Here is a 10,000-nt window from a genome sequence, read left to right on the forward strand (position 1 = left end):
CACATTCAGATGTATTAAACAATCAACATTCAACTATACTTCTGGAGGTCATCGGTCAATAAACATTTATACTGGTAGAAACGAAGTTGTAAACAGAGTGTACCAGCCTGCAATAGATTAATCTGTCCGTCCGTCCGTCCGTCCCCTTTCAATACTTTAACGAAGTGAAATCTCGTGCTGTTGGGTGTATAAAATCAGTAATAGACAGCGCAGAGACTTGTCCTACCAGCCCACCCTGCAGGGACCTGTTTCTGAGATCCTGGTTGAGCCCCGAAAGAGTGGCATCAAACATTATTTTACAAAAAATATTGATCCCAATGCAGTACACCATATCGACGTGAAATTGGCAGGTGCACTCACTGGATGAGTCGAAGTGTAAAAAGCGACCCATCCAGATACAACAATGCAAAAGCCTACAACACCTGGTATTCCCAGGCAGTCTCCCATTCCAGTACTAACCAGGCTCGACCATGCTTAGCTTCTGAGATCAGACGAGATCGGGCGCATTCAGGGTGATATGGTCGTAGGCCGTGCATGCAGCGATCTGTCGAACACTCATATGTATAAAACAATCAACATTCAACTATACTCCTGGAGGTCATCGCTCGTGAAAACGTTTATTCTGAGCTCCAGGTTTAGCCCCGAAAGAGTGGCATCAAACAGTATTTTACAAAAAATATTGATCCCAATGCAGTACACCACATCGACGTGAAATTGGCAAGTGCACTAACTGGATGAGTCGAAGTGTAAAAAGCGACCCATCCAGATACAACAATGCAAAAGCCTACAACACCTGGTATTCCCAGGCAGTCTCCCAACCAAGTACTAACCAGGCTCGAATCTGCTTAGCTTCCGAGATTAGACGAGATCGGGCGCATTCAGGGTGAGATGGTCGTAGGCCATGCTTGGAAAGACCTGTCGCACATTCCGATGTATTAAACAATCAACATTCAACTATACTTCTGGAGGTCATCGCTCAAAAAACCTTTATACTGGTAGAAACGAAGTTGTAAACTGAGTGTACCAGCCTGCAATAGATTAATGTGTCCGTCCGTCCGTCCCCTTTCAATACTTTAACGAAGTTAAATCTCGTGCTGTTGGGTGTATAAAATCAGTAATAGACAGCGCAGAGACTTGTCCTACCAGCCCACTCTGCAGGGACCTGTTTCTGAGCTCCTGGTTGAGCCCCGAAAGAGTGGCATCAAACAGTATTTTACAAAAAATATTGATTCCAATGCAGTACACCATATCGACGTGAAATTGGCAGGTGCACTAACTGGATGAGTCGAAGTGTAAAAAGCGACCCATCCAGATACAACAATGCAAAAGCCTACAACACCTGGTATTCCCAGGCAGTCTCCCATCCACGTATTAACCAGGCTCGATTCTGCTTAGCTTCCGAGATCAGACGAGATCGGGCACATTCAGGGTTAGATGGTCGTAAGCCATGCTTGGAAAGACCTGTCGCAAATTCAGATGTATAAAACAATCAACATTCAACTATTCATTTGGAGGTCATCGCTCATAAAACCTTTATTCTGAGCTCCTGGTTGAGCCCCGAAAGAGTGGCATCAAACATTATTTTACATGAAAATATTCATCCCAATGCAGTACACCATATCGACGTGAAATTGACAGGTGCACTCACTGCATGAGTCGAAGTGTAAAAAGCGTGCCATCCAGATCCAAATATACAAAAGCCTACAACACCTGGTATTCCCAGGCAGTCTCCCATGCAAGTACTAACCAGACTCGACCGTGCTTAGCTTCGAGATCAGATGAGATCGGGCGCATTCAGGGTGATATGGTCGTAGGCAATGCTGGGAAAGACCTATCGCACATTCAGATGTATTAAACAATCAACATTCAACTATACTTCTGGAGGTCATCGCTCAATAAACATTTATACTGGTAGAAACGAAGTTGTAAACAGAGTGTACCAGCCTGCAATAGATTAATCTGTCCGTCCGTCCGTCCGTCCGTCCCCTTTCAATACTTTAACGAAGTGAAATCTCGTGCTGTTGGGTGTATAAAATCAGTAATAGACAGCGCAGAGACTTGTCCTACCAGCCCACCCTGCAGGGACCTGTTTCTGAGATCCTGGTTGAGCCCCGAAAGAGTGGCATCAAACATTATTTTACAAAAAATATTGATCCCAATGCAGTACACCATATCGACGTGAAATTGGCAGGTGCACTCACTGGATGAGTCGAAGTGTAAAAAGCGACCCATCCAGATACAACAATGCAAAAGCCTACAACACCTGGTATTCCCAGGCAGTCTCCCATTCCAGTACTAACCAGGCTCGACCATGCTTAGCTTCTGAGATCAGACGAGATCGGGCGCATTCAGGGTGATATGGTCGTAGGCCGTGCATGCAGCGATCTGTCGAACACTCATATGTATAAAACAATCAACATTCAACTATACTCCTGGAGGTCATCGCTCGTGAAAACGTTTATTCTGAGCTCCTGGTTTAGCCCCGAAAGAGTGGCATCAAACAGTATTTTACGAAAAAATATTGATCCCAATGCAGTACACCATATCGACGTGAAATTGGCATGTGCACTAACTGGATGAGTCGAAGTGTAAAAAGCGACCCATCCAGATACAACAATGCAAAAGCCTACAACACCTGGTATTCCCAGGCAGTCTCCCATCCAAGTACTAACCAGGCTCGACTCTGCTTAGATTCCGAGATCAGACGAGATCGGGCGCATTCAGGGTGAGATGGTCGTAGGCCATGCTTGGAAAGACCTGTCGCACATTCAGATGTATAAAACAATCAACATTCAACTATACTTCTGGAGGTCATCGCTCATAAAACCTTTATTCTGAGCTCCTGGTTGAGCCCCGAAAGAGTAGCATCAAACATTATTTTACGAGAAAATATTGATCCCAATGCAGTACACCATATCGACGTGAAATTGGCACGTGCACTCACTGGATGAGTCGAAGTGTAAAAAGCGACCCATCCAGATACAACAATGCAAAACCCTACAACACCTGGCATTCCCAGGCAGTCTCCCATCCAAGTACTAACCAGGCTCGACCATGCTTAGCTTCCGAGATCAAACGAGATCGGGCGCATTCAGGGTGATTTGGTCGTAGGCCGTGCTTGCAGAGACCTGTCGAACACTCATATGTATAAAACAATCAACATTCAACTATACTCCTGGAGGTCATCGCTCGTGAAAACGTTTATTCTGAGTTCCTAATTTAGCCCCGAGAGAGTGGCATCAAACAGTATTTTACAAGAAAATATTGATCCCAATGCAGTACACCATATCGACGTGAAATTGGCAGGTGCACTTACTGGATGAGTGGAAGTGTAAAAAGCGACCCATCCAGATCGAAAAATACAAAAGCCTACAACACCTGGTATTTCCAGGCAGTCTCCCATCCAAGTACTATCCAAGCTCGACCCTGCTTAGCTTCCGAGATCAGACGAGATCGCGCGCATTCTGGGTGATATGGTCGTAGGCCATGCTTGGAAAGACCTGTCGCACATTCAGATGTATAAAACAATCAACATTCAACTATACTTCTGGAGGTCATCGCTCATAAAACCTTTATTCTGAGCTCCTGGTTGAGCCCCGAAAGAGTGGCATCAAACATTATTTTACAAGAAAATATTCATCCCAATGCAGTACCATATCGACGTGAAATTTACAGATGCACTCACTGCATGAGTCGAAGTGTAAAAAGCGAGCCAACCAGATCCAAATATGCAAAAGCCTACAACACCTGGTATTCCCAGGCAGTCTCCCATCCAAGTACTAACCAGACTCGACCGTGCTTAGCATCCGATATCAGACGAGATCGGGCGCATTCAGGGTGATGTGGTCGTAGGCCATGCTTGGAAAGACCTGTTGCACAGTCAGATGTATAAAACAATCAACATTCAACTATACTTCTGGAGGTCATCGCTCATAAAACCTTTATTCTGAGCTCCTGGTTGAGCCCCGAAAGAGTGGCATCAAACATTATTTCACAAGAAAATATTCATACCAATGCAGTACCATATCGACGTGAAATTGACAGGTGCACTCACTGCATGAGTCGAAGTGTAAAAAGCGAGCCAACCAGTTCCAAATATACAAAAGCCTACAACACACGGTATTCCCAGGCAGTCTCCAAACTAAGTACTAACCAGACTCGACCGTGCTTAGCTTCCGATATCAGACGAGATCGGGCACATTCAGGGTGATGTGGTCGTAGGCCATGCTTGGGAAGACCTGTTGCACATTCAGATGTTTAAAACAATCAACATTCAACTATACTTCTGGAGGTCATCGCTCAAAAAACCTTTATACTGGTAGAAACGAAGTTGTAAACTGAGCGTACCAGCCTGCAATAGATAAATGTGTCCGTCCGTCCGTCCCCTTTCAATACTTTAACGAAGTGAAATCTCGTGCTGTTGGGTGTATAAAATCAGTAATAGACAGCGCAGAGACTTGTCCTACCAGCCCACCCTGCAGGGACCTGTTTCTGAGCTCATGGTTGAGCCGCGAAAAAGTGGCATCAAACATTATTTTACAAAAAATATTGATCCCAATGCAGTACACCATATCGACGTGAAATTGGCAGGTGCACTCACTGAATGAGTCGAAGTGTAAAATGCGACCCATCCAGATACAACAATGCAAAAGCCTACAACACCTGGTATTCCCAGGCAGTCTCCCATCCAAGTACTAACCAGGCTCGACCACGCTTAGCTTCCGAGATCAGACGAGATCGGGCGCATTCAGGGTTATATGGTCGTAGGCCGTGCATGCAGAGACCTGTCGAACACTCATATGTATAAAACAATCAACATTCAACTATACTCCTGGAGGTCATCGCTCATACAACCTTTATTATGAGCTCCTGGTTGAGCCCCGAAAGAGTAGCATCACACATTATTTTACGAGAAAATATTGATCCCAATGCAGTACACCATATCGACGTGAAATTGGCAAGTGCACTCACTGGATGAGTCGAAATGTAAAAAGCGACCCATCCAGATACAACAATGCAAAAGCCTACAACACCTGGTATTCCCAGGCAGTCTCCCATCCAAGTACTAATCAGGCTCGACCATGCTTAGCTTCCGAGATCAGACGAGATCGGGCGCATTCAGGGTGATATGGTCGTAGGTCGTGCTTGCAGAGACCTGTCGAACACTCATATGTATTAAACATTCAACATTCATCTATATTTCTGGAGGTCATCGCTCATGAAAACGTTTATTCTGAGCTGCTGGTTTAGCCCCGAATGAGTGGCATAAAACAGTATTTTACAAGAAAATATTGATCCCAATGCAGTACACCATATCGACGTGAAATTGGCAGGTGCACTCACTGGATGAGTCGAAGTGTAAAAAGCGACCCATCCAGAAACAACAATGCAAAAGCCTACAACACCTGGTATTCCCAGGCAGTCTCCCATCCAAGTACTAATCAGGCTCGACCATGCTTAGCTTCCGAGATTAGACGAGATCGGGCGCATTCAGGGTGATATGGTCGTAGGCCATGCTTGGAAAGACCTGTCGCACATTCAGATGTATAAAACAATCAACATTCAACTATACTTCTGGAGGTCATCGCTCATAAAACCTTTATTCTGAGCTCCAGGTTGAGCCCCGAAAGAGTGGCATCAAACATTATTTTACAAGAAAATATTCATCACAATGCAGTACACCATATCGACATGAAATTGGCAGGTGCACTCACTGCATGAGTCGAAGTGTAAAAAGCGACCCATCCAGATACAACAATGCAAAAGCCTACAACACCTGGTATTCCCAGGCAGTCTCCCAAGCAAGTACTAATCAGGCTCGACCATGCATAGCTTCCGAGATCAGACGAGATCGGGCGCATTCAGGGTCATATGGTCGTAGGTCGTTCTTGCAGAGACCTGTCGAACACTCATATGTATAAAACAATCAACATTCATCTATATTTCTGGAGGTCATCGCTCATGAAAACGTTTATTCTGATTTGCTGGTTTAGCCCTGAATGAGTGGCATCAAACAGTATTTTACAATAAAATATTGATCCCAATGCAGTACACCATATCGACGTGAAATTGGCAGGTGCACTCACTGGATGAGTCGAAGTGTAAAAAGCGACCCATCCAGATACAACAATGCAAAAGCCTACAACACCTGGTATTCCCAGGCAGTCTCCCATCCAAGTACTAATCAGGCTCGACCATGCTTAGCTTCCGAGATCAGACGAGATCGGGCGCATTCAGGGTGATATGGTTCGTAGGCCGTGCTTGCAGAGACCTGTCGAACACTCATGTGTATAAAACAATCAACATTCAACTATACTCCTGGAGGTCATCGCTCGTGAAAACGTTTATTCCTGGCTCCTGGTTTAGCCCCGAGAGAGTGGCATCAAACAGTATTTTACAAGAAAATATTGATCCCAATGCAGTACACCATATCGACGTGAAATTGGCAGGTGCCCTTACTGGATGAGTGGAAGTGTAAAAAGCGACCCATCCAAATCCAAAAATACAAATGCCTACAACACCTGGTATTCCCAGGCAGTCTCCCATCCAAGTACTATCCAAGCTCGACCCTGCTTAGCTTCCGAGATCAGACGAGATCGTGCGCATTCTGGGTGATATGGTCGTAGGCCAAGCTTGGGAAGACCTGTAGCACATTCGGATGTATAAAACAATCAACATTCAACTATACTTCTCGAGGTCATCGCTCATAAAACCTTTATTCTGAGCTCCTGGTTGAGCCCCGAAAGAGTGGCATCAACCATTATTTTACAAGAAAATATTCATCCCAATGCAGTACACCATATCGACGTGAAATTGACAGGTGCACTCACTGCATGAGTCGAAGTGTAAAAAGCGAGCCATCCAGATCCAAATATACAAAAGCCTACAACATCTGCTATTCCCAGGCAGTCTCCCATCCAAGTACTAACCAGACTTGACCGTGCTTAGCTTCCGAGATCAGATGAGATCGGGCGCATTCAGGGTGATATGGTCATAGGACATGCTTGGAAAGACCTGTAGCACATTCAGATGTATTAAACAATCAACATTCAACTATACTTCTGGAGGTCATGGCTCAAAAAACCTTTATACTGGTAGAAACGAAGTTGTAAACTGAGTGTACCAGCCTGCAATAGATTAATGTGTCCGTCCGTCCGTCAGTCCCCTTTCAATACTTTAACGAAGTGAAATCTCGTGCTGTTGGGTGTATAAAATCAGTAATAGACAGCGCAGAGGCTTGTCCTACCAGCCCACTCTGCGGGGACCTGTTTCTGAGCTCCTGGTTGAGCCCCGAAAGAGTGGCATCAAACATTATATTACAAAAAATATTGATCCCAATGCAGTACACCATATCGACATGAAATTGGCAGGTGCACTCACTGGATGAGTCGAAGTGTAAAAAGCGACCCATCCAGATACAACAATGCAAAAGCCTACAACACCTGGTATTCCCAGGCAGTCTCCCATCCAAGTACTAACCAGGCTCGACCATGCTTAGCTTCCGAGATCAGACGAGATCGGGCGCATTCAGGGTGATATGGTCGTAGGCCGTGCTTGCAGAGACCTGTCGAACACTCATATGTATAAAACAATCAACATTCAACTATACTCCTGGAGGTCATCGCTCGTGAAAACGTTTATTCTGAGCTCCTGGTTTAGCCCCGAAAGAGTGGCATCAAACAGTATTTTACAAAAAATCTTGATCCCAATGCAGTACACCATATCGACGTGAAATTGGCAGGTGCACTAACTGGATGAGTCGAAGTGTAAAAAGCGACCCATCCAGATACAACAATGTAAAAGCCTACAACACGTGGTATTCCCAGGCAGTCTCCCATCCAAGTACCAACCCGGCTCGACTCTGCTTAGCTTCCGAGATCAGACGAGATCGGGCGCATTCAGGGTGAGATGGTCGTAGGCCATGCTTGAAAAGACCTGTCGCACATTCAGATGTATTAAACAATCAACATTCAACTATACTTCTGGAGGTCATCGCTCAAAAAACCTTTATACTGGTAGAAACTAAGTTGTAAACTGAGTGTACCGGCCTGCAATAGATTAATGTGTCCGTCCGTCCGTCCCCTTTCAATACTTTAACGAAGTGAACTCTCGTGCTGTTGGGTGTATAAAATAAGTAATAGACAGCGCAGAGACTTGTCCTACCAGCCCACTCTGCAGGGACCTGTTTCTGAGCTCCTGGTTGAGCCCCGAAAGAGTGGCATCAAACATTATATTACAAAAAATATTGATCCCAATGCAGTACACCATATCGACGTGAAATTGGCAGGTGCACTCACTGGATGAGTCGAAGTGTAAAAAGCGACCCATCCAGATACAACAATGCAAAAGCCTACAACACCTGGTATTCCCAGGCAGTCTCCCATCCAAGTACTAACCAGGCTCGACCATGCTTAGCTTCCGAGATCAGACGAGATCGGGCGCATTCAGGGTGATATGGTCGTAGGCAGTGCTTGCAGAGACCTGTCGAACACTCATATGTATAAAACAATCAACATTCAACTATACTCCTGGAGGTCATCGCTCGTGAAAACGTTTATTCTGAGCTCCTGGTTTAGCCCCGAAAGAGTGGCATCAAACAGTACTTTACAAAAAATATTGATCCCAATGCAGTACACCATATCGACGTGAAATTGGCAGGTGCACTAACTGGATGAGTCGAAGTGTAAAAAGCGACCCATCCAGATACAACAATGCAAAAGCCTACAACACGTGGTATTCCCAGGCAGTCTCCCATCCAAGTACTAACCCGGCTCGACCCTGCTTAGCTTCCGAGATCAGACGAGATCGGGCGCATTCAGGGTGAGATGGTCGTAGGCCATGCTTGGAAAGACCTGTCGCATATTCAGATGTATTAAACAATCAACATTCAACTATACTTCTGGAGGTCATCGCTCAAAAAACCTTTATACTGGTAGAAACGAAGTTGTAAACTGAGTGTACCGGCCTGCAATAGATTAATGTGTCCGTCCGTCCGTCCCCTTTCAATACTTTAACGAAGTGAACTCTCGTGCTGTTGGGTGTATAAAATAAGTAATAGACAGCGCAGAGACTTGTCCTACCAGCCCACTCTGCAGGGACCTGTTTCTGAGCTCCTGGTTGAGCCCCGAAAGAGTGGCATCAAACATTATATTACAAAAAATATTGATCCCAATGCAGTACACCATATCGACGTGAAATTGGCAGGTGCACTCACTGGATGAGTCGAAGTGTAAAAAGCGACCCATCCAGATACAACAATGCAAAAGCCTACAACACCTGGTATTCCCAGGCAGTCTCCCATCCAAGTACTAACCAGGCTCGACCATGCTTAGCTTCCGAGATCAGACGGGATCGGGTGCATTCAGGGTGAAATGGTCGTAGGCCGTGCTTGCAGAGACCTGTCGAACACTCATATGTATAAAACAATCAACATTCAACTATACTCCTGGAGGTCATCGCTCGTGAAAACGTTTATTCTGAGCTCCTGGTTAAGCCCCGAAAGAGTGGCATCAAACAGTATTTTACAAAAAATATTGATCTCAATGCAGTACACCATATCGACGTGAAATTGGCAGGTGCACTAACTGGATGAGTCGAAGTGTAAAAAGCGACCCATCCAGATACAACAATGCAAAAGCCTACAACACCTGGTTTTCCCAGGCAGTCTCCCATCCAAGTACTAACCAGGCCCGACTCTGCTTAGCTTCTGAGATCAGACGAGATCGGGCGCATTCAGGGTGAGCTGGTCGTAGGCCATGCTTGGAAAGACCTGTCGCACATTCAGATGTATTAAACAATCAACATTCAACTATACTTCTGGAGGTCATCGCTCAAAAAACCTTTATACTGGTAGAAACGAAGTTGTAAACTGAGTGTACCAGCCTGCAATAGATTAATGTGTCCGTCCGTCCGTCCGTCCCCTTTCAATACTTTAACGAAGTGAAATCTCGTGCTGTTGGGTGTATAAAATCATTAATAGACAGCGCAGAGACTTGTCCTA

The 10,000-nt window shown here is 45.2% G+C and overlaps 15 non-coding genes and 8 pseudogenes across 15 annotated transcripts; all 23 read right to left on the reverse strand.

The window, feature by feature from the left end:
* Positions 1-410: 410 nt before the first annotated feature.
* LOC142926885 (5S ribosomal RNA) lies at positions 411-529 on the reverse strand. Its single transcript, XR_012943809.1, has one exon. It is a non-coding gene; the product is annotated as a 5S ribosomal RNA (ribosomal RNA).
* A 252-nt stretch (positions 530-781) lies between these two features.
* Positions 782-900, reverse strand: LOC142928222 (5S ribosomal RNA; annotated as a pseudogene).
* Positions 901-1,327: 427 nt separating this feature from the next.
* Positions 1,328-1,446, reverse strand: LOC142928598 (5S ribosomal RNA; annotated as a pseudogene).
* Positions 1,447-1,698: 252 nt separating this feature from the next.
* Positions 1,699-1,816, reverse strand: LOC142928210 (5S ribosomal RNA; annotated as a pseudogene).
* Positions 1,817-2,251: 435 nt separating this feature from the next.
* LOC142926886 (5S ribosomal RNA) lies at positions 2,252-2,370 on the reverse strand. The gene has a single exon (XR_012943810.1). It is a non-coding gene; the product is annotated as a 5S ribosomal RNA (ribosomal RNA).
* A 253-nt stretch (positions 2,371-2,623) lies between these two features.
* On the reverse strand, positions 2,624-2,742 carry LOC142927436 (5S ribosomal RNA). The gene has a single exon (XR_012944360.1). It is a non-coding gene; the product is annotated as a 5S ribosomal RNA (ribosomal RNA).
* Positions 2,743-2,994: 252 nt separating this feature from the next.
* Positions 2,995-3,113, reverse strand: LOC142927619 (5S ribosomal RNA). Its single transcript, XR_012944542.1, has one exon. It is a non-coding gene; the product is annotated as a 5S ribosomal RNA (ribosomal RNA).
* Positions 3,114-3,366: 253 nt separating this feature from the next.
* Positions 3,367-3,485, reverse strand: LOC142927724 (5S ribosomal RNA). Its single transcript, XR_012944648.1, has one exon. It is a non-coding gene; the product is annotated as a 5S ribosomal RNA (ribosomal RNA).
* Positions 3,486-3,735: 250 nt separating this feature from the next.
* LOC142928134 (5S ribosomal RNA) lies at positions 3,736-3,854 on the reverse strand (annotated as a pseudogene).
* Positions 3,855-4,104: 250 nt separating this feature from the next.
* LOC142928565 (5S ribosomal RNA) lies at positions 4,105-4,223 on the reverse strand (annotated as a pseudogene).
* A 427-nt stretch (positions 4,224-4,650) lies between these two features.
* On the reverse strand, positions 4,651-4,769 carry LOC142927148 (5S ribosomal RNA). Its single transcript, XR_012944073.1, has one exon. It is a non-coding gene; the product is annotated as a 5S ribosomal RNA (ribosomal RNA).
* A 252-nt stretch (positions 4,770-5,021) lies between these two features.
* On the reverse strand, positions 5,022-5,140 carry LOC142926367 (5S ribosomal RNA). The gene has a single exon (XR_012943292.1). It is a non-coding gene; the product is annotated as a 5S ribosomal RNA (ribosomal RNA).
* A 253-nt stretch (positions 5,141-5,393) lies between these two features.
* Positions 5,394-5,512, reverse strand: LOC142926913 (5S ribosomal RNA). The gene has a single exon (XR_012943837.1). It is a non-coding gene; the product is annotated as a 5S ribosomal RNA (ribosomal RNA).
* A 252-nt stretch (positions 5,513-5,764) lies between these two features.
* Positions 5,765-5,883, reverse strand: LOC142928447 (5S ribosomal RNA; annotated as a pseudogene).
* Positions 5,884-6,136: 253 nt separating this feature from the next.
* LOC142927029 (5S ribosomal RNA) lies at positions 6,137-6,256 on the reverse strand. The gene has a single exon (XR_012943953.1). It is a non-coding gene; the product is annotated as a 5S ribosomal RNA (ribosomal RNA).
* Positions 6,257-6,509: 253 nt separating this feature from the next.
* Positions 6,510-6,628, reverse strand: LOC142927274 (5S ribosomal RNA). The gene has a single exon (XR_012944199.1). It is a non-coding gene; the product is annotated as a 5S ribosomal RNA (ribosomal RNA).
* Positions 6,629-6,880: 252 nt separating this feature from the next.
* On the reverse strand, positions 6,881-6,999 carry LOC142928014 (5S ribosomal RNA; annotated as a pseudogene).
* A 431-nt stretch (positions 7,000-7,430) lies between these two features.
* On the reverse strand, positions 7,431-7,549 carry LOC142928752 (5S ribosomal RNA). The gene has a single exon (XR_012945062.1). It is a non-coding gene; the product is annotated as a 5S ribosomal RNA (ribosomal RNA).
* Positions 7,550-7,801: 252 nt separating this feature from the next.
* LOC142927925 (5S ribosomal RNA) lies at positions 7,802-7,920 on the reverse strand. Its single transcript, XR_012944849.1, has one exon. It is a non-coding gene; the product is annotated as a 5S ribosomal RNA (ribosomal RNA).
* Positions 7,921-8,347: 427 nt separating this feature from the next.
* Positions 8,348-8,466, reverse strand: LOC142928753 (5S ribosomal RNA). The gene has a single exon (XR_012945063.1). It is a non-coding gene; the product is annotated as a 5S ribosomal RNA (ribosomal RNA).
* A 252-nt stretch (positions 8,467-8,718) lies between these two features.
* LOC142926694 (5S ribosomal RNA) lies at positions 8,719-8,837 on the reverse strand. The gene has a single exon (XR_012943618.1). It is a non-coding gene; the product is annotated as a 5S ribosomal RNA (ribosomal RNA).
* A 427-nt stretch (positions 8,838-9,264) lies between these two features.
* On the reverse strand, positions 9,265-9,383 carry LOC142925824 (5S ribosomal RNA). Its single transcript, XR_012942747.1, has one exon. It is a non-coding gene; the product is annotated as a 5S ribosomal RNA (ribosomal RNA).
* Positions 9,384-9,635: 252 nt separating this feature from the next.
* On the reverse strand, positions 9,636-9,754 carry LOC142928079 (5S ribosomal RNA; annotated as a pseudogene).
* Positions 9,755-10,000: the final 246 nt, after the last annotated feature.

The sequence above is a fragment of the Petromyzon marinus genome, chromosome 23 (assembly GCF_048934315.1).
Source record: "Petromyzon marinus isolate PM22_M1 ecotype Great Lakes invasive population chromosome 23, UKy_Petmar_22M1.pri1.0, whole genome shotgun sequence".
In the NCBI taxonomy this organism is placed as follows: domain Eukaryota; kingdom Metazoa; phylum Chordata; class Hyperoartia; order Petromyzontiformes; family Petromyzontidae; genus Petromyzon; species Petromyzon marinus.